Source organism: Paramisgurnus dabryanus, chromosome 12 (genome assembly GCF_030506205.2).
Source record: "Paramisgurnus dabryanus chromosome 12, PD_genome_1.1, whole genome shotgun sequence".
Taxonomy (NCBI): Eukaryota; Metazoa; Chordata; class Actinopteri; order Cypriniformes; family Cobitidae; genus Paramisgurnus; species Paramisgurnus dabryanus.
Genome location: NC_133348.1, coordinates 25,013,099 through 25,035,079, shown reverse-complemented (window position 1 = coordinate 25,035,079; position 21,981 = coordinate 25,013,099). Strand labels below are relative to the sequence as shown.

The window sequence follows — 21,981 nt, the reverse complement described above, 5'->3', positions numbered from 1 at the left end:
TCTTCAGACGCTGGTGGCGCCGGCTGCCACTTGCTCCCTGGCGGCAGTTCCAGTGCTCTCTCCCGGTCAGTCTGACACAGGTTACCCGCCGATCACAACCCAATTTGCATCCATGAGTTACTACCCGCCTCAACAACCTTTTGTTTTTTGAAAAAGAACTCTGTGACTCTTTGGACTATAATGAGATCATTTCTGTTTTCAACATCAAACCCAGGCGTTTGCGTCTTGTTTTGTAGAATTAAAACAACAAAGGTAGGCATGTTGTTTAACTTATTTCCTTATTTTTGCTCGTGAAGTGATTTAACTAAGTGGTGTGTTGTGTATAGATGTATGCCAGCCTTAAAGGTTAAACTTACATTGTTTAATTTAAATGAGTTGCTTTTTTTGGCACAAAAGCTTAATTTCCAACAGGCTGATTGCACTGTATATGGTTGATTTAACATAACTTAGGCAGTGTGTTGTTATTTATTTCAAACCGTGCTCTGCTGTGAGTTTTCGTCATTTCAATTTATTTTTAGCCTAACTTACTTTATTTCAAGTGAACTGTTTTTGCACTGCTGACTAGCCTGAATAACCCTGGTTTGTCCAGCCTTTATTGAGCTCTGTTGGTTGAACATGTTTAGACAGTGTTTTATTATTGACTTCGCCAAAAATTGAAAAGTAAAGATGTCACTGTTTTTGCAGTTTGTCTATTCTTTTTTCCACTCTAAGGTTTCATTATTATTTAAGTAATTTTATTCTGATAAACTATAGGCCCACTCACTTTTGCTCCGGCCCGCCCAAAATACAATTTCTGCCTACGCCCCTGGCGCGCGAGTTGAAAAATCTAAACTTTGGTGGATTTTGAGAGCTATCAGTGACGTGATTACAGGAAGCGAGCAGAGGCAGAAAAACAAAACAACAATCATCATCGCTACACGAGACATCTTCTTACTGTTACAGAAATTGAAAGGATCTTGTTTGTAAGAAAGTGAGTGAGAAGGTTGGACAATCTGGTAAGTTTACTCAATTTGACCTATATAAGCCCCTCCCATGACACGGATGTACGTGTGAATGTCTCGAATGACTTTCACATGCAAATAAAGCAACTAAACTCAAAATGTTCAAGCATTCAACTACGCGTGAATAGCGTGTTTTTTCCGCGTCTGGTGTGAACGCACAGTTACAGTAATGTAGGTAATTACAATGAGCCTATGTAGAAAATTCTCCATTAAATATAAAAAATAAGATACCATAAACTTTACACTTTTCAATACAAATGTTTTAATATAAATTTCAGCTAAATGATGTCCTCTCTAAAGCATTTATCACTCATTTTAATGCAGAATCACCCAAATTCAGATTATATATTCAACACTGTTTTACACACACACAAAAAAAACGGTTTTGAAAGTATATACAATATGCAAGTACATCAGTAATTGGAATTGCATTACTTAAAATAAAAGTAACTTCCTTTGCAGGACATTTACAGTAAAAATTACACCCAACACTGCCAACGTGTCAAACTGTGCAACCATTATACTAAGACAAATTGCCATGTCATGCCCATCAATTTTATAGCTCCATACTTTACTGTATCACAATAACTAATTTTTTGTATATTGACTTCTCCTTTAAAGGTGCTCTAAGCGAATTAACGTGTTTTAGGCCATAAAACATTTTTTGCTTCATACAGTAAACATCTCCTCACAATCTGCTAGCTGCCTGTTCCCTGAACACACTGTAAAAAAAACGCGGTCTCTGTAGACAGCCCAGGCTCCAAAAACTGCAACAAAAACAAAGTGGTAAAACCTACCACCACGAAACATAACAAACGCGTTCCAGCCAAGCGGGAGCGGGGGTTGGGCGCGTTCATGACTCGTTCAGAAAGCACAGAAGGGAGGGGAGGAGTTAGCTACGCTCCGTTTTGTGTGACAACACTTCGAACGTCAACAAGAAGAGACGTCACACAAATTAACTTAGAGCGCCTTTAAGAGAAACACCTGGAACCAAGGGTATAGATTGGGGGGGTGTAATTGGTAATTTTGATAATTGCAGGCTACCTCCCCCCACCACCCGCCCATATACTACGCACAACCTAGAAAAACCTGATCCTCCAATACAACATTAGTCATCTGATAAATGTCCTAAGCTCGGAAAGAGCAAATACTTTAAGCAAACTTTTCTGTCAAGTGTGATTTTTGTCCAATGATTTTCAATCGCATTATAAACAGAGCCGACAAACATTTTCCCAAACAACTAATTATTGCGCAACCATTAAATAAAAGCCAGTGCCGTAATTAGATGACTAATGGCCGGACATCAATCATAAGAGCTCACTGCTTATATTGAGCATATGCCCTCAGCATGTACTGACCCCGCTCTAGACCTCATGCGTTCTCCAATTCATGCTAATAACCAATATAAACATCAGCCTGAGGATTAGGAGAGACGTCAGGGTCAGATAACGGTGCTGTACTGTTTACGTACACGGTATATAACCTGTAAATACGAGGGGGAGGGTTCATCCTCGCTGGCCCCGCTAACATAAACCATGTGTGAGAGGACAGACCCCCGCTCAAACACGTCAATCAACAAGCCAGGGGAGCGCGTAGACTGGCAGATCTTTCGACCATCCACAGTTAGCGTGAGCGCAAACACGTACACACAAAAGTTTATTTAAACATTTAGAAACAGACACTCCGAAAGCATTTTCACACACGGAGATCATAGTCAAAACCACAGACTTTGTGTTTAAAGGGAATCTTAGGGGGTCTCGAGCAGATGTTTACACTGGGTTCTGGGGGTTTGTGTGGAGAGTGTTTGGGCTTTAAGCTGAAAGATATGAACTAGAGAACAGCAACAAATGTCAACACTTTTCACAATAGTACATGCCACATTCACAAAACAGTTTCACCACTGTTACGCTCGATATTATAACTGAAGATCTGGCTTATTTAAATAACTGCGCTAGATCTAGAGAAACCAGAGGCTATCTGCTGTAAAATACTGCAATTGGTACTCCCTTCAACACAGGTACGCCTCCTATTTTATGCAAAATACACTTATTATAGCTTGCTTAAACAATTTTACACTACTTGACTTGTACAATTCATGTTGTACTACTAACGCATTCCCTACCAGCCTTTTTTTTACAAAAGTTTCACAAAATGCCTTTCAGGAAATGTTCTTTAAAAAATACATAAACATACAAATATATCAAATGAAAGAACAAACCCTCTGCTTTTAAACAAACAATAAACAAACAAACAAAAAGAGAAAAAAGTTTCATCCTATCTATATTTTTTCTCTGCTTATAAACTCTTAAATATAGGTATTTTTCTTCAAACATACATTTTTTTTAGCAAAACGTTGAAATATTTGCATTTTTTTAAGGAATTTTGTTAGAGATCAGATTCAGAATGATTATCAAAACATACATGGAGTGTAAAATTTATAAAATTTTTTTACTTCAATTTTTTTAGTAGTAATTGGGTAATCCATCTAGTGGATAATCTGTGTATTACAGATAACCATAAAAACTCACCAGAAACATGTTTATTCGTGCAAATGTTTTCTCTTAATTGACAAGTTAACTCGTCAATGGCAGGAAAAGAGTTAAGGGAATGCGGTGGAATGCACTTGGTTAACTTTATTTTTTATTGACAGTGAAATAATTTATTTAACAAATTTTCTATTGCTCATGGCAACAGTATTTCTTCAAATGAGACAGTATTACACTATATGTTTTTATTTACTATATTACTCATCACCATTCACGTGAAGACTTACATTTACATTAATTCAACTCATTTTGCAGTCTATGTTTCCCTCTGAGCCTACATCCTCCCAAATTATCACCCCAGAGGTCACTTGTGAAAACAGCTTTTATCACCAACAATGCTGTAAAGGTAAGCACCCTGTAAGCTGGTGTAAAACAGCATCATGTCATAATAAAATTATGTCACCACCATTTTTTTATCACTAACAAATCAAAATGCAGGTTTGTTTTTATGTAAGGTGTGAACTTTTTACATAGTCCCTTACTCACCCTTTGTCCTATATTTAATTTGTAACTTTATATTTATGACAGACAATTTTATGAACAGCAAATTACATGTTAATATGCATTGTTAACACACAGAAAGCTACAGGAATTATTGTGCAGATTAAATGACATTTCAGGTGCATTACTATAGTAAGCAGTTTTATGGATCTTATTTGAGGAAAGTGTCAAACAACCAGTACTGTAAAAATGTCTTACATCGCCTATAGTCCACTAGCGACCACAGATACGTTGTAAAGCTATCAAATTATACAACAAAAATAAATCTGATCATGGCATCTTTTTTTCTACATTGCTAATTTATTTTCATCAGACATGGACAGTAGTGATGATATTTATCTCTCTCGTGAAATAACAGAAGCAGAGAGCATGCTATTCTTTCATTCTTGCATGCTGATATTTCGGATCAAAACAGATGTGGTGATCATCACAACATCCTTTAAAAGCCTCTGAGAGCTAACTGGTCCCATCAGCATGAGTCATGTGAATCAAACAGAAGTTGGATGGATGTGTAAAATTAGTTTTTTGTTTGGATAAGCAGCGCACATGGGGAGTTCATACAGAAGAATGTTTCTGCTGTTACATGTAAATCAAGACTTTCTCCTGTGTATTATATGTTCTGCTATATTTATAGTGACAGATGTTGGTAAATGCCAGATATGATAATAATGGTTTAAGTAGTACTACCTTAAAATTAATTAAAACATAGTTCACTGAAATGTATATATATATATATATATATATATTTATATATATATATTACACAGCTCTCTGGAATGCTTGATTCTGATTGGTCAGTTGAGACATTTGCAGGTTCGTTCTTTTCAAATAATAACCGCTCCAAAATAATAACGCATAGCCGGTACTACTTGTACGAGTAAAATCGCTCCACGCCAATAAAGATCCATAAAGATTACTGTTTGGCGTCATCTTGTGACAAACACTGGACAACCACGACAAGACACAGACAGCTTACTGAGACTGAACTTGACAAAATAGAGCATGACAGCTACGAAGCCAACACACAAAAAATACAGAATGGGCATTAAAACTTCTCAAAGACTGGCTAAAAGAGAAAAAATGGAGACAGACAAGTATGAAGCGAGGATCTTAATAAGGTATTACAATCATTTTATGCATCTGTGCAAAGTTTCGCGGAAGGATAAAAATTTTAATTTAAAACAAATATGCCAATAAAATGTTTCAAATTCATATTCATGTCCTGTTTTTTCTTATGTGACAAGTAGCCGTGTAATAAGCGGGATAATGTAGAGGCAGCCGGTAATTATCGGGAAATAAGCCCCTTCAGTGTGATACAAGACCCTCCGCTTCGCGTCGGGTCCTGATCACACTGTCGGGGCTTATTTCCCAATAACTACCGGCTGCCTCTACATTATCCCTTACATATACCACGGGTCTGTTGAATGCTGTATTCTGATTGGCTGAGAAATGTTCCGTGGGTATGCATTAATTTCTGATAACCGCACACCTAACTTGTCAAATGTCTTAAAAATAGGCACCAGAGCAATGTTTGTGGTAACCGTGGTATAAGCGGAATAATTGACGATGGGCCATTGAATTATTTGAAAATAATGCACACCCAAGGTGCAATGCGGCACGACGCAAATATATATATATATATAATTTTTATAATTATATGTTTACATACAAAAATACCAAAGACTGAACAGATCTTTCTGAAAGAATGGTACATTTGGTAGTCATTTTGTGTAAATCATATCTTTAAAACATGAAAAAGTCTTTGCACATCTCACTTCTTTGCACAGCATTTTAAGTTTTGCATATAACTAGTGTTATAGACCGGTCTCAAGACCACGTTTTAAAGGTCTTGGTCTTGTCTTGGAATCGACCGCAGTTTTACTCGGTCTCAGACAAAGAGGACTCTGATTTTTATTTTTTCAAGACCTGATGGCATACACACACACACACACACACACACACACACACACACACACACACACACACACACGCACGCACACGCACGTACACACACATAGACAAGAACTGCCTAATCTTATGCATATTCCACATTTTATCATAAGTGTTTTAATGCAGTGACTTGCACTGGTCTTGGTCTTGACTTGGTCTCTGCCTGTCTTGGTCTTGACTTGGTCTTGACCCTTTAAAGTCTTGGTCTTGTCTCGGTCTCGGCCTCTCTTGGTCCTGGTCATGACTTGGTCTCGGTTTAGGTGGTCTTGACTACAACACTACATATAACATATGCATATCTTTTGTCTGAAATAAATCAATATTGAAAACTGCATGTGGAAAGGGAAAAAAATAACCAAATGTTGTTAAACAATTCAAACAGTATTAAACATGCACTTACTAAAGTAAATATGGTGGCTTTTTTGTACTTTTACATACCAGGTTGTTACCACAGCAAAGAAGCTGAAATGACCTCAACATTTTAGCACAAAAAATATGGTGCAGGTTTGGTGAAGGCAGAACCCAAGTGAAGACATGGATGAAGTCATGGATGACTTTATCAGGGCAAAACAAGAACACAAAAACCAACATATAATCATGGAAACTACCAATAGACAGACTAGGCAAAACTAACAATAAACTAGACTTAAACAAGGCTATGAAACACTAATGCAGGTCTAGACAGGATAAGATACGTTACAAAGTAACAACGCTACAAAGTTACAAAACTAACTGGCACAAGACAGCAAACACAATGGTATTAAGTAAGGAAGAAAATCAAAAGGGCAACAGGTTACATGGATCGAACAATAATAAGGATGATGAACAAGGAAACGAGGGGGCGGGGTCAGGAAACAAACGAACAGCATATCATACCACTCAAAACATGGGCCTGTCATGATCCTGCCTCAAGACTTAGGCTTAGTCCACATGGACACGAGTATTTTTATAACCAGAGTTTTTCCATCAAAAATGTTCGGTTTCAGTTTCAGTGATATGATTCTGCGTTTCTGTGAATCTCCTGAACTCCAAACTGAATGTCAGGAAAGAAAGGTTATTTAAGCAATTTTGAGCAATTTTTCAAAATCTGCTCAGTTACTGGGATTTTCACACACAACCATTTCAAGGGTTTATAAAGAATGGTGTGAAAAGGGAAAACATCCAGTATTTGGCAGTCTTGTGGGCAAAAATGCCTTGTTGATGCCAGAGGTCAGAGGAGAATGGGCCGACTGATTCAAGCTGATAGAAGAGCAACTTTGACTGAAATAACCACTCGTTATAACCGAGGTACGCAGCAAAGCATTTGTGAAGCCACAACACGCACAACCTTGAGGCGGATGGGCTATAACACCAGAAGACCCCACCGAGTACCACTCATATCCACTACAAATGGGAAAAAAGGCTACAATTTGCACAAGCTCACCAAAATTGGACAGTTGAAGACTGGAAAAATGTTGCCTCGTCTGATGAGTCTTGATTTCTGTTGAGACATTCAGATGGTAGAGTCAGAATTTGGCGTAAACAGAATGAGAACATGGATCCATCATGCCTTGTTACCACTGTGCAGACTGGTGGTGTAATGGTGTGGGGGATGTTTTCTTGGCACACTTTAGCCCCTAATTAGTGCCAATTGGGCATCATTTAATTGCCACGGCCTACCTGAGCATTGTTTCGGACCATGTCCATCCCTTTATGACCATCATGTACCCATCCTCTGATGGCTACTTCCAGCAGGATAATGCACCATGTCACAAAGCTCAAATCATTTCAGATTGGTTTCTTGAACATGACAATAAGTTCACTGTACTAAAAAATGGCCCCCACAGTCACCAGATCTCAACCCAATAGAACATCCTTGGGATGTGGTGAAACGAGAGCTTCTTGCCCTGGATGTGTATCCCACTAATCTCCACTAACTGCAAGATGCTATTCTATCAATATGGGCCAACATTTTTTTAAAGAAATGAGAAAGGGGGGGTCAAACTCAGTATTAGTATGGTGTTCCTAATAATCATTTAGGTGAGTGTATGTTTCAAATATATGTAACCTGAATAACTATGCACACTCTAAAACATGCATTGCCAGGGTTGGGTCAAAAAGCCAGACCCAGTCGTTAGGTTAAATTAACCCAGAAAATTTTTTTATTTGACCCAGCATTGTGAGTTGAAACAATCCAGCATAGGTTACATTTTCAACCCAATGGGTTGGGTTCATCCAACCAAAGCTGAGTTGAAAATAGCCAAGTATATTTTAGAATGCACATAATTTCATACAAAATAATAAATTATACAATATAGTTTAGGTCTATTACTCTCAATGATAGCACTTCAAGGATTATTTTAATCTTCTAACGTATCTGTTATCTTTATATTGACAGTCTGGATCCAGATTTACAGTGCTGGAGGTCTGTGGTGAACCACCCACTGTTACCAGCAGTTTGACTTAGCTGTGGTAGCGGATGGGGTGGGTGTTGAACCTTAGGCCCCCGTGGGCAGGATGGCAGTTCAGGTACCAGCCACACCTGCAGGATGTCCTCACGGACTGGGTGTAAAACCACTTTTACATCAGTTGACCAGTCTATTATTTAGGTTATCTTTTATACAAACAGGGGACTGCTGTATTGTAGGTTGGGCACACGGTTAATCTGTGAGTTATAATATAGCATTTAAACATATGAAGGTTTGCCCTCTTGATCTACACTCATTGACTTTATCAAGACATTAAAAAGATTAATTTAAGGTGAGGCGAGCCTTTCGATTTTTCTTCGTCAAAACAACTGCCACCCACCATTAAAATGCTGTTAAAACGTACAGGAAGACATTTGAAATCGAAACAGGAAGCCAGTTTTGATTTAAGATTTGTTTGCATGGAATAATAGGGCCTAAATCATTCATAGCAGATATGAACATTCAAAAGTTCAAAAGTTGACTGGACTGTTTTGAAAACTAAAAGTCTGATAAACTGTTAAAATCTGATAAAACTCTTCCACTTGTCTGCTATGCATTGATAATTGTCCCAACATCTAATTATAACAAAAAGTAGATATAATTTTGAGGAAAGATAGATAGAAATTCCAGTAAAACCAAGAAGCATCTTAGGGTGGGACCTCAAGGAGATAAAACGAAGTGTGACAAAGGCTGATATAAATCATTGTTTTGGTTCGTTTTAGACATGCACACAACCTAATTGTCATGGTTGCATTTAATTGTGTTATAACATAGTTTTTTAATTGTACCCTAATGCAAAGCTACTTGCCACATAAGTAAATATCAATAAAATATGTTTCATAAGATCATAAGCTGTCTTCTAAAAATAAAGACTAATTACTTTCCTCTTCTGAGAAGCAGCTGGTTTTAGCATTTTAAGTTTGACCAAACAGAATTCAGCTTCAATGTCTTCCGAACAAAATTGTTTGCAGATTCACTGAAATAAACTACAAACAAAACAGGACGAAGTGTTTAATGTGCCTGTTATTTATTCTCCTTTGTTTGTCCAAAATGATCAAAGAAAACTTTTTGTTCTGGTAAGATGCCGAGAAGGTTTTGTTTTCATCTCTTGCAACAGAAGGAACCCAGATTTATGGAGGAAGAAAGAGGGGGATAAAAGTAGGGGTAGTGAAAGAGAAAAAGAAAGAATAAAGTTACGCTTAATATTCTTACCAGATGCTGTTTTGTGTCTTGGAACGGTGATGTTTGTTTCTCTTGATCTTGGTCCAAACTCCCAATGCGAGCAACTCTTCCAGAATCAGGTAGATTTCTGCTCAGGTAATTAGATGGAGAACATGCACAGTTTACAAGCATCTTATGTTCCCCATTCGCATAATTATTTGATTAATTTTTGCATTACTGTTTCTGAATGAAAGTTATGATTTATAAGATTTGATTTATAAGTTAAGTTAAAGGTGAATAATGTAGCAACGTAGAAAAGGATAAGCATATTAGCTAAAAATATAATATAGGTAAACGGTTATAACTATAGTTTTTTGTCAAGTATTGAAAAAAAATCCCTTTTATTAGTAACTTAAAAATATGTAAGAAATAATGTACAGCCTGACAGCTATTGCAGAATAAATCACGTGTTGATCAGGACCCTAATGCGAAGGGATTTATTTGCAATAAAATCTTACATCAAACCTTGAAGTACATTATCTTGCTTATTAGACAGCTGCTTGCTACTATACTATATATATATATATATATATATATATATATATATATTCTATATTATATTGATATATATTTCAATATTGAATATTGATAGTCTCATATACAGTATGTTATTAATTATGCATATTTATATTGAATTAATTTGTACAGTAAGTATTAAATTGCATCTAAAGATGGCTCACAGTACCCAGATAAGTCATCAGTTTCAGTCTGTTGTTATTTGGGAATAGCAAACCTCGAAATATCGCCACTGGCCAAGCAGAATAAAGGATTACAGAGTGCCGTGTAATATTGAAAATAATATTCAATAAAATTTAAAGAATTGAAAGATTGAAAGAAAAAGGTCGGATTTGCTTTTGATAACTAAGTCTATCTGGGTTTTTGTTTTGGACTCTGTGGGACCTTTTTTGGGAAACACTCCAGCAACATGATTTGTTTTTGTCTGTCTTGGCCTTTGATCTTCACGTATGGACCAATATTGTGTACGCCTGAGTAAGCATTCTTAAATTAATTATTTTCTTATAGTTTATATCCAACAGAAATCTTTGTAATAACAGGGATCATATTTCTCTCTCTCTCTCTGTCTCTTTCTCCCACTGCTCACAGTGTTACATAACTGCTGGCATTTCTGAAATCAGTCTCTTATGTTTACACTTGTGGACATGTTGCCCAGCATGGGCAGATTACAATCTGCTCTTTGGTTGAAGAAGGCTGTGTATGTTCGTGCGTGTGTTCCTGTTTCATTCTCACATCATGTGCCAAAGCCAGCAAGATAGACAGAGCAAAGCCTGCTTCAAACCCCACTGCCCTATATGACGCAGTGCCCTCACATACCTGCATTTAAACTTCTCATCTGTTCCAAGTTTACTCAGACATTAAATGTCACACAAAAATATATCTTCAATAAGTATCCCGACTGCTTTCAAAACAGCCATGCCACTCTAGAGCTCTCATGCTATGTGCCTGACTGTCAGGGATTTTTGTTGTTGTTTGTTGTTTTAACTTTATTTGCATGCACGGCATTAGAAGTATTTTTACACTTGTTTTGCCAACATGCTTCCAAAAAGTAAATAATGGAAAACATGAAAGGTACATACAATAAACACAGCTGGTGGCACCTTTTGACTTCCATAGTAGGAAAAAATATTGCGTGCAGTACAGAATTTTCATTTTTGGGTGAACTATCCCTTTAAGACAGCTAAAAAGAAATAATAAGAATATGTCTCTATTGTAATTTTTTTATATTCATTATGTTTTAAAGTCATATTTAAGAGTACACAAAAATGGTGTGCAAAAACTGCAGCATAAGGTTAAAACAATTCAACCTACTGTTTTAAGTTTTGGCTTGTGAAGTTGACATAACTTATAAAATAAAGTTGAAATTGTTGAATTTTTAAGTTAAAGTAACATAAAAATATATGTTGATTTTAAAAAAACGCTGCATATTTTTTTTACAGTGCAGGTTGTAATGAATGAGGTGTTGATTGTGTCCCAGCACTAACAATACAAAGATTAAGGGTTCGAAATATGAACTGATAAAATGTATTCTGTCAATGCAATTGGATTGAAGCATCTGCTCAATGCATTAATGCAAATATAAATGTTGTTTAAGCAGGGAATTTTATTACACACTTTTACAACCCAGGAAAATATCAACACAGATACAGAATGCTTCCCAAAAACATGAGGTTATCACATTTGGCAGATGCTTTTATCAAAACAACTTATAGTACCATGCATGCAATTCAAAGTAAACATTTTGGTAACACTTTATAATAATGGTCCATTATTTATTCAATAGTTAATAATGACTATTAAATAAGTAATAAGGAACTAATTGTTACTTAACCCATGCTATTACCTAATTGTTAGTCAATCGCTCTTCTTTATTAGTTTTCAGTAGTGATTTCAGTGTTAATGCAGCACTAACCATTTGTTCTGCATTAGTTCTTGTGTAACTAAGTATGGACCATTATTTTGAATTGTTACCAAAATTTTTTCATTATGTGTGTTCCTTGGGATCGAACCCACAAGATTTTGCACTGCTAACCAAATGCTCAATCTTACCCTCAGTAATGACAAATATGTCAATATGTTTATTTATACACTTGTTTTTCATATAAACAATTCCATCTCTAAAGGAAGGGGTTTCCAAGGAAGTGTGTGTGCGGTGCCATATTGACTCCTGTCACTTTCCAGCTCTGTTATGTGAATGAACATTCTCGGCATCCTTTGCACTCATTCAGACACGCACACGAACACTTCAGGTCATCTTTAAATAGCGTGTGATCGTTTCTGATGCCACTTTCTTTGGGAGTAGGGTGGGGGCTCTGCTCGTCTGGAAATTAAATTTCCTGCTGTTCTATGCTTTCTCCCAGTCCGGATCTGCATGAGCAACAGTCGGATCATGCCAGGGAGCGGATGGGACGGGAGTAGGCAGGAAATTTCTGGGAGCAAGGGGTCGGATGGAGTGCCGATATCAGGAGCGCTCCTGAGCAGAAATCTGGAAAACTGGAATTTGTTTTACAGTTTTCCCGAACAGTTTTTCCTATTAATCCCTGCAGTCGCTACTGTTGGCTTTCGGTCCCATGTACTGTAAATATGTGCTTATGGATAAAAAGAAAATATTTGTCTATTATTCTCAAGGCACCATATACAAAATATATCATTAAGACCTTAGTTTCCACTGAAATACAATAGTTAGTACAGTTATTGTTACTTGAGTAATAAATTACTATGGGATTTTCAGTAAAGCTTTGGGTCATTTTGTTTATTTTTTTCGTTACCAAGCCACGAAATTGCAAAAATATCAATGACTGCAGTAACTACAGCAAAACCTGAAAAACTTTCATCAATCTGAGCCATCAATTTCTGAGACCTTTAGTTTTATAGAGGACATGAGACAGTAGGACAGATGTGCGTGTTAGAAATTTCATCAATGACCTTTCTTCTCTGAGTGTGAAAGCCTGTGGCAGATCTGGCCAGACACAAATCCGTGTTTAGCTCCGGATGTCAAAGCGTTCCAACTTGAAGTTGTATTGTTCTGCTTTTACTTTTTGGAAACATCTAATTCGCCTGGAAATCACTAACATCCTCACTGCTTAACTAAAATCCATCTGGCATTGTGCCTTTTCTTAGTTTCGAATGACTGCATATGTAGTTATTTATTATGAAATCAAAAACTGAAGCGAGTTCATTATTACAAACTTGTATTATTACAGTCAGCCTATATAAACATTACATCATGATGTATACAAAGCGGCCAAGCCGAGATCTGTTCCCACGGGGGGCATTTAGTATAAAGGTTACATTACATAGAGAAGGGTACGTCTTACACCATTTCCTCATACCCATAAAAACTTAAATATGAGAGGTTATAAAACTGGATCGTTCATGATGTATAAAAATAACACTTGAGGAAGACGCCCACCCACTCTGAGCATCCGAATTTTTATCCGCGCAGGTTCCTGTTTGGTCGTCTAATTTTAAATATATCAATAATTGTGTTCAGGCAATGAAAGGAAACGACGCCATTTAATAAACTCTCAAACAAAATGCCAATTTTAGAAAGTTCCTCTTCAGCCAACAGACAATTGCAGGAAAACGGACAACGTCATATGGGGGATAGACAGGGTTAGCTCAAGGCAACCATACGCCCTTGTGTCTGTCATATAGTCTCTTTCTTATGTGTGTGTGTGTGTGTGTCCCTAAAATGGTGCTAGGGACACCGAGTGCAAATGATGCTTTAGTCGCTGTGAACACAGTTGACTTAACGTGTTTATGAATTAAATGTGTTGCTGTTAATGTCTATAAATAGTGACACATGTCTCACAGCTGTATATATATAAAGTGAGGTTCTTTAGAAACCCATTTGTGTAGAATAACAACACGTTGGTTATATAAAGGATTAGATTACCTCATTGTCATTGTAAGACTTGAATGTAGCGAACAACTAGTTGTACAGACTAACTTCATGGTGATTTTATTGTCATTTTCGAGCTTGACATGTCATTGTACGGATTATGAAATTACGTAACTTCATAATTGTTTGTTTCCACAACAAAACTGATGCGATATTGAAATGTGGTGTTACAAATAGTGAGAGCATACAGTTTGTCCTTATGACTCCCTTTCCTCTTATGTCAATCACGTCACATGCTTGGCTTTGTGAAGATGGTTCTATAAATCTTTCTTTGCTGCATTAGTTTTTTTTACTCTTTAACCTACTATTTTAAGTTTTGACTTAAAATAAAGTTGACATAACTTGAATTTGTTAAACTTAATTTGTTAAAGTAACATAAAAATGTGTTGATTTGACAAAAATGCTGCATTTTTTACAGTGTAAATTTAGTTATACAAATAATATGGTTATACTGTAGTATATCCCAAACTACTTTTGCATCCATACAAAAAAGTTTTAAGTTCACACTAAAATCTCTGGCATTTGACACATTTTGATCAAAATTGAGCAAAGTTAAGGAGTTCACATTAAAGTATGTAAAAAGATATAATAATAAAGCCTGTTTGGCATGCTGTCCGATGGAAGAGCTCCGAGCTTGGAATTTTAGCCAGTGTGCCCTACTCCCCTCTCCTTAACTGGGATAGATACCAGACAAGAGTGAGACGATGGGATGGAGGAGGGATGATGCAAAACTGTCAGATGTGAGAGATTACCTCATACCTCAAAGGTCTAATCATACCTCTATGATTACCTCATAAGCCCTTTTCACACAGACTTTATTGAAAATACACGGAAAATGCATCCGGGATTTGTCCGGGATCGTTTAATTTTTGGTTCAATCACACTGCTAATGATTTGCCGGAATCTGTGCGTGCGTTCAAACAGATGCCGTAAAGATTCTGTAAAGACACGTGATGTGTTTAAAGTCCTACACTTGGAAGGTTTTTCTTTGCAGTGTCTGAAGTTTGCTTATTATTGGTTATTTCTCTCTCCAGAAACCAAGCAGACATTATCATTGTGAATATTAATGTGCATTTAAAACTCTGGTTATAAAGAGCTGAACAATATTTCTTGTTGCGATGCACATGCGTTTTTGTTTATTATAAGATATGAGCGCATGAATCGCTATTCTTTTATGCTGCTGAACAATATCAGCTTCAGCTCGAAGAGTGACAAGCTCCCTGATATTTGGTTCAGTCCAGTTTGCAGACATTTCTCATTTTGTTCACACACAACGGCTGAATCCGAAATCGCATATACAGTCTTGTTCAAAATAATAGCAGTACAATGTGACTAACCAGAATAATCAAGGTTTTTAGTATATTTTTTTATTGCTACGTGGCAAACAAGTCACCAGTAGGTTCAGTAGATTCTCAGAAAACAAATGAGACCCAGCATTCATGATATGCACGCTCTTAAGGCTGTGCAATTGGGCAATTAGTTGAATTAGTTGAAAGGGGTGTGTTCAAAAAAATAGCAGTGTGGCATTCAATCACTGAGGTCATCAATTTTGTGAAGAAACAGGTGTGAATCAGGTGGCCCCTATTTATGGATGAAGCCAACACTTGTTGAACATGCATTTGAAAGCTGAGGAAAATGGGTCGTTCAAGACATTGTTCAGAAGAACAGCGTACTTTGATTAAAAAGTTGATTGGAGAGGGGAAAACCTATAAAGAGGTGCAAAAAATGATAGGCTGTTCAGCTAAAATGATCTCCAATGCCTTAAAATGGAGAGCAAAACCAGAGAGACGTGGAAGAAAACGGAAGACAACCATCAAAATGGATAGAAGAATAACCAGAATGGCAAAGGCTCAGCCAATGATCACCTCCAGGATGATCAAAGACAGTCTGGAGTTACCTGTAAGTACTGTGACAGTTAGAAGACGTCTGTGTGAAGCTAATCTATTTTCAAGAATCCCCCGCAAAGTCCCTCTGTTAAAAAAAAGGCATGTGCAGAAGAGGTTACAATTTGCCAAAGAACACATCAACTGGCCTAAAGAGAAATGGAGGAACATTTTGTGGACTGATGAGAGTAAAATTGTTCTTTTTGGGTCCAAGGGCCACAGGCAGTTTGTGAGACGACCCCCAAACTCTGAATTCGAGCCACAGTACAGGGTGAAGACAGTGAAGCATGGAGCATGATATGGGCATGTTTCTCCTACTATGGTGTTGGGCCTATTTATCGCATACCAGGGATCATGGATCAGTTTGCATATGTTAAAATACTTGAAGAGGTCATGTTGCCCTATGCTGAAGAGGACATGCCCTTGAAATGGTTGTTTCAACAAGACAATGACCCAAAACACACTAGTAAACGGGCATAGTCTTGGTTCCAAACCAACAAAATTTATGTTATGGAGTGGCCAGCCCAATCTCCAGACCTTAATCCAATTGAGAACTTGTGGGGTGATATCAAAAATGCTGTTTCTGAAGCAAAACCAAGAAATGTGAATGAATTGTTAAAGAATCATGGAGTGGAATAACAGCTGAGAGGTGCCACAAGTTGGTTGACTCCATGCCACACAGATGTCAAGCAGTTTAAAAAAACTGTGGTCATACAACTAAATATTAGTTTAGTGATTCACAGGATTGCTAAATCCCAGAAAAAAAAAATGTTTGTACAAAATAGTTTTGAGTTTGTACAGTCAAAGGTAGACACTGCTATTTTTTTGAACACACCCCTTTCAACTAATTGCCCAATTGCACAGCCTTAAGAGCGTGAATATCATGAATGCTGGGTCTTGTTTGTTTTCTGAGAATCTACTGAACCTACTGGTAACTTAAGTATGGACAGCATTCGCCGTGTTGACGTTATCATGCGACATATGACGTAGTAGACTTGTTCAAGTTCATGCGGAACCACAAGAATCGACAAGAGATTGACATCACAATACCGTAAGAGCGACCCAAAATCAGACTTCTCCGTATGATTTCTGGAATCGCTCTAACGGTACTTTGATGTCATCCAGCTGTTGGTTCTTACAGCGGTGCATAAACTCGAACAAACCTAATAACAGACGTATACGTATGCGTGTGTATGAGGGACAGGTGCACTAACACCTGATTGCATCAGTAACTTGATCTGTAACAGTGTTACAGATATATTACACATTATTTTGTAGTGGACAAAAATAAGTAAAACAAGCAAATTGTAATTTAATATCTATTGTCAGATGACAGCTGTGCTTGAATACAAACTAGACAATGCAGGCAATGTGATTATATACATTTTAGTGAAGCAATCTTTTGTATTTACTTAAAACAACAGGAAACATTAATAAAAAAATGAATGAATAAAACCATCACAATAAATGAAAATGTATAGAAGTGAATCCCATACGAAACAAAACTTTATTCAAATGTATTTTTCTAACAAACCATTGCATATTTATTGTCAGCTCAACACAGCTGTGATAATTCTACAGCTTTATTTTCATGAATCAGCTGAGCACTTTGTGGTATATCCTGGGTCTGTGCGTGAAGTCAGGGTGCTGAGGAACAGTCCTGTGTAACGTATCAAAATCACCCGATTGGCTGGTCTCCGGTCGATTGCTTTGCTTTCCGTGGCATCATGGGAAAGCTGGGATAGAAGTGTCCATCCGATGCACGCTTCAGAATCTGGGCAGACTCAGTAGGGCATCCGGGGATTTCTCGTCTACTGATTTTATGGATATTGAGGATTCGGACGTACTACTCTGTTCACGTGCTGTTTCCCCTACTACATTTTCAGTAAGAAGGCGGTTTCGGACGATACTTAAGTACACGTGCCTCTGAATCTCGTGAGAAATAGTCCAAAATCCCGCTAATTCTCGGCTACTCTTTTACGTATACTGAGGTTTCGGACATACTATTCGTTCGCCTACTGCTTTTTGCCTACTATATAGTACGGCAGTATGCAGTTTCGGATTCAGCCAACGCTTTCCGTGTATCACACAGCAATGTTACTAGGTCCAATTTCAGGTAGCGATCCCAGAATATTTAGGGGACGTGTTTGTGTTCACACAGAAGCCTGTCTGCCAATTTTATGGATATTTTCTGGGAAGTGCTGTGTGAATGAGGTTATTGAGATGGCTATATATACCGAACTCTTTGTGCTGATTGGTTAGATTCCCAATGACTATGCTCCTCCCGAAGTTACTGCAGTAAAACTAAACTTTACATTAAGACATCATTTTTTTAACCTGTTTGATAGTGTGTACTAAAAGCTGTAGGGGAGAGTGGGGTAAAGTGAGACATTTTTTACATTTGCTCCCCTCTAAGCGAGCTAAAATGATATATCAGTCAAATTTACACATTTCCCATTAATTCAGGATGTTTCCTAGCTATGGAAATTACCAGAATGTATTCAGGACGAAGAGCAGTGAAAATATGATTGTTTTAAAAAAAGTGGTCTTGTGTCTCACTTTACCCCAGCTTAGGGGTAAACTGAGACAGACCAGAAAAATCAAGGGGGTAAAGTGAACCAGCTCGGGGTAAACTGATCCACTTACTTTTTACACTCTGAAACTACCATAACAGCACATATTGTAACAGATAAAATCCTGACGGCTAGCTTGACAACCACACATACCAGAACTAATGTTGGACTAGTAACAGAATCAAGGGGATTGGTCAATTAAGAACATTATTTTTCTAAACACTTGAAAGTACAGTAACTCTGAACCAAAATCAAATACAACATAACATAATTCAAAAGTTATATTTTTTGGCCAGTTTTTGCCTTTATTTAACAGTGAGTTTTGGAGAGGACAGGAAAGGACAGGGAGGAGAGAAGGGTATTGGATCGGCAAATGACCACGAGCCGGGAATCGAACTCCCAGAAAGTGTGAAAGCACCACATGTCGGAGCGCTGCCCACTGTAGACCATTGGCTCCGACAATTCAAATTTTTTTAATTAACATTCAAATGACATATAGAACCAGTTAGATTAAAACGCAGTCTGGGGGTCAGAACAAAGGACCCTTAGAGCCAGCTAGTGTCTGCGGGTCAGCGCAAAAGACAATCAGAACCATCTATCAATATTTCTATCCCTTGCAGCTGCTCTTACTGTGGGTTCACACCAGACGTGAGTTCAACAATTTGTGCAAGTAGATTACATTCAAAGTTAATGCAAAGACACGATCAGACGCATCCTCGCCTGGGGCGATGCGAATGACGCCATAGCGGAGCATTTGCCGCGAAAACACGCACTATTCACCTCAAACATGTCTTCGCCCAAGTTGAAAATATTTATCTCGAACGAAAAATTTGCATGACACAATGTTAAATCCCGTGAGTAATCTAGAGTGAATAATGCTACCTACACACCAAATGCGGGGCAGTGCGTTACTTGATCTAGATTACTCGCAGGATTTAACATTGTGTAATGGAATTTTTCGCTCAAGTTGAATATTTTCAAATTGGGCGAAGACATGTTTGCGGCGAATAGCACGTGTTTTCGTGGAAAACGCGCCACCCATATCACGTCAAATTGTTGAACTTGTGTCTGGTGTGAACCCACAGTACCATGATGCCTCGCGTTTGGTGTGTACATAGCATTAGAGAATTCTTTCCTTCCTTGACCTAAGCAGCTGCACTCTCCATCTCCTCAAGGGGTGTTTTTCCCCAGGCTGTCTTCCAGGGGCCTCATTTATAAAATGCTGCGTAAAAACCATCCTAAATTTGATCTTACGATCATTTCACAAAAATGCGTACGTGTGATTCATAAACCGAACGTACGCGCAGAAAACGCGCGTACCCCTTTCAAATCTATAAATCAGAAATGAACTTGAACTTGTGCGCGCAGCCGAGCAGTTTCAGATCTCCGCCTTTAAACGATGTGTAATTAATGTCAGACATATAAAAAGCGCTTGTCAATGTTTAAACCGAATTTCAAACAGCAAGAATAGCTTATATTTCCAAAAACCTGCAGCAATCAGACAAGCAAAAGTGCGTACGTCTGCTCAGACCCTGACGTGGCGCTAAGGACTTTTCCACGTCAAAGACGGTTTTTATAAATATGGACTTTGCCGTGGATTTTCGCCTACGCACACTTTACGATCAAATCCGTGCGTACGCACGCTTTATAAATAAGGCCCCTGGTGTATTGACTAGGCATAATGGTTTTTCTGCAATGTTTATAACATTAAAAATAAAACATATGTAATGTAATATTACATTAAAATATGTTTTAGACTAAACTGAACTTGTGCCTCATGTCTCACTTTACCCCACATCATTTGTCTCACTTTACCCCACCACCACATTTTGGAAAAAAAACTCTCTCTCTTGGAAATTCAGGCTAATCTTCAGCTAGCATCAACACAAGGTTTTATATGTTGGTAGTTCATAAACATGTGTGATATAAGTTTTTCTACCTGAATCAATTTGCTTTGGCACAACAGTTGATTAAGTTGACAGCAATAAAATTTACTTTTACAAGCAAAAAATATATTTTTGTGAAAAAAACATGTCAACCACAGCAGCATGAGGTCCTGTCCTTCATGGCCAAGGGGAAATTTGAGGGGCTTAAAAACATAATGGTCATAGGACCACAAATGTGTTCAGTTGCCTAGATACAGGGGGTGTCTCACTTTACCCGATGTCTCACTTTACCCCACTCTCCCCTATTAATATTATTATTACACTTATAAAATCAACCACAAAGTAATATTTTTTTTTTATAAAATATTTAAATTAAATGATATGTTTAAATTTAATATCCCCGTGAACAGGAAGTTGCGATCGACTTTACTTCCGGGTGACATATTTCTGAGTGAAACAAAGGCAGTTTTTCAAACTGAAGACTGCAGCCTCCAGAAGTCGCTTATGCAGGCTGCATATGTCATCAAGCCTGGTATATTTAGCATATTACAACAATTTTCGATAAACTTAGAATAATAGTCAACTTTATAATTGTTAATATTGAGAAATTCAGAAGTCTTGATGACGTACTGTATGCAGCCTACAAATGCGACCTCAGGAGGCTGCAGACTTCAGATTAAGAAACGGCCAGAATATTGCACAAGGAAAATAGTGGGTGTGGCATGTGTTTTCCACTGTGTTTTGATTGGATATAGAAAAGTAGGCATTTCATTCAGAATTGGAAGGGACAGCAGACTGGCAGTTGGAGGGGGCGGAGTTTACCGATGCTTTCGCCCAAGCCATCTAACTGAAGTCATCTGAGAATGATCACAGCAAAAAGGCGGAAATTCATATGGAGATTTTTATTGACGCTTATGAGGGCACTGGGTTTTTTTTCAAATAATGACTTAACGGATACATTTTTTATAATAAACACTGCAATATTAAATAAAATAAAAAAGTTAGTTTTGACTAATTTTAACTTTGAAAGCCAGGTGTCAAAACAGATTTGACATTGCAGCAGATATTTAATGAATAAATGATTGACTTTTACAGGTCTAGCCCACCCAATCATGATGTGATGTCTATTTTAGAGGTTAAAATGCATCATGGGTCAAATTTCAGGATAACACAAAATTTATTTTAAGATGACATCAACCGTCACCTCTTATTACATCAGTGGTGACTTGGACCATGACTTCTTTGTGTATCTCACTTTAACAACTTCCTAAATGCACCAGAGTTAAGTGGAAATGAGAGCCAGGAGTATTACAAGCCCTGCATGATGTTTTTATTAGTGCTTATTTATGTGTACAGTATGTGTTACTGTAATAGGCACAGGTCTACCAAAAATAATGTCTGTAAAAGACACTTAACCACTTACTGTAGAGGCCAACGAAATATCAGCTTTCCGTGTGCACAATGCAACGGTTTAAACAGTGAAGATTAAAATACATAGCATACTCGTTTAATCTTAAGATTATTGTAGATTAGCACATACAGTTGCTTTGCCA

The 21,981-nt window shown here is 37.5% G+C and overlaps 1 long non-coding RNA gene across 1 annotated transcript in view; it reads right to left on the bottom strand.

The window, feature by feature from the left end:
- LOC135738704 (uncharacterized) overlaps nt 1-7,456 on the bottom strand; it is a 32,963-nt gene extending 25,507 nt beyond the window's left edge. Inside the window, exon 1 of the long non-coding RNA XR_012334689.1 lies at nt 7,422-7,456. This is a non-coding gene — a long non-coding RNA (uncharacterized lncRNA). The remainder of the gene's footprint in view (nt 1-7,421) is intronic.
- Between the last annotated feature and the right edge of the window lie 14,525 nt (nt 7,457-21,981).